The sequence below is a fragment of the Propithecus coquereli genome, unplaced genomic scaffold (genome assembly GCF_000956105.1).
Source record: "Propithecus coquereli isolate 6110/MARCELLA unplaced genomic scaffold, Pcoq_1.0 Scaffold10, whole genome shotgun sequence".
In the NCBI taxonomy this organism is placed as follows: Eukaryota; Metazoa; Chordata; class Mammalia; order Primates; family Indriidae; genus Propithecus; species Propithecus coquereli.
In genome coordinates, this window is record NW_012133858.1 from 12,477,558 (window position 1) to 12,479,124 (window position 1,567).

Genomic DNA, 1,567 nt, shown 5'->3' on the forward strand with positions numbered 1-1,567 from the left:
AGAATGTGTAATGATCAAGTCAGGTTATTTAGTATATTCGTCACCTCGAGTATTTATTATTTCTGTGTTGGGAACATTTCAAGTCCTCTTTTTTACCTACTTTGAAATATACAATACATTTTTGTTAACTGCAGTCATCCTACTCTGCCGTTAACATTTGAATTTACTCCTTTCATCTACCTGTAAGTTTGTATCCATTAACAAAGCTCTCTTCATCCCCCACTCCCACGTACACACCTTTCCTAGCCTCTGGTAACTATCATTCTACTCTCTACCTCCATGAGATCAATTTGTTTAGCTGCCACTTATGAGTGAGAATATGCAATATTTATCTTTCTGTGCTTGGCTTATTTATTTAACTTAACATAATGACCTCCAGTTCTATTCATATGGTGCAAATGACAGGATTTCATTCCTTTTATGGCCAAGTAGTATTCCATTGTTTATATATACCACATTTTCTTTATTTATTCATCTGTTGATGAAAACTTAAGTTGATTCCATATCTTTGCTATTGTGAAGAGTGCTGTAATAAACCTGAGGGGTGCCGGTGTGTCTTTGATATACTGATTTCCTTTCCTTTGGATAAATATCCACCAGTGGGAATGCTGAGTTGTATGGTAGTTGTATTTTTAATTTTTTGAGAAATCTCAATACTGTTTTCCATAATGTCTGTACTAATTTACATTTCCACCAACAGTGTATAGGAGTTCTTTTTTCTTCACATCCTCACCAGCGTCTCTTTTTTGTCTTTTTCCTAATGGCCATTTTAACTGGGGTAAGATGATATATTACTGTGGATTTGATTTGCATTTCCCTGATGATTAGTGATGTTGAGCATTTTTTCACATAGTTGTTGACCATTTTATGTATTCTTTTGAGAAATGTTTATTCATGTCCTTTGCCCACTTTTCAATGGGATTATTTGTTTTTTGCTGTTGAGTTGTTTGGGTTCACTGTATATTCTAAATATTGGTTCCTTGTTGTATGAATAGTTTGCAAATGTTTTCTCCTATTCAACATATTGGCTCTTCATTCTGTTGATTATTTCTTTGCTGTGTAGAAGCTTTTAAGTTTAATATAGTCCCATTTGCCTATATTTGGTTTTGTTGCCTATGCTTTTGAGGTCTTAGCCATAAAATTTTTGCCTAGGCCGATGTTTTGGTTTGTCCCCTGTTTTCTTCTAGTAGTCTTATAGCTTATGGTCCTGCGTTTAGGTATTTAATCCATTTTGAGTTGATTTTTGTATTTGGTGAGAGAGAGGGGTTTAGTTTCTTTATTCTCCATATGAATATGCAGTTTTCCCAGCACCATTATTGAAGAGGGTGCCCTTTTCCCAGTGCGTGTTCTTGTCGCCTTCATTAAAAATAAGTTGGCTGTGGGTGGGGTGGATTTCTGGCTCCCCTCTAGTCTTTATTGACACCTGGGATGGGTAGAGACTCCTTACTGCTTAGCCAGGATGAAAGTCCTGGCTCTTTATCGGACTTCTTTGTCACCACCTCATTGGGAGGAGGGGATGTGGTAGCCTTGTGCAGCCTTGTGAGGGTAGGAGTGTAGCTCCTTACTT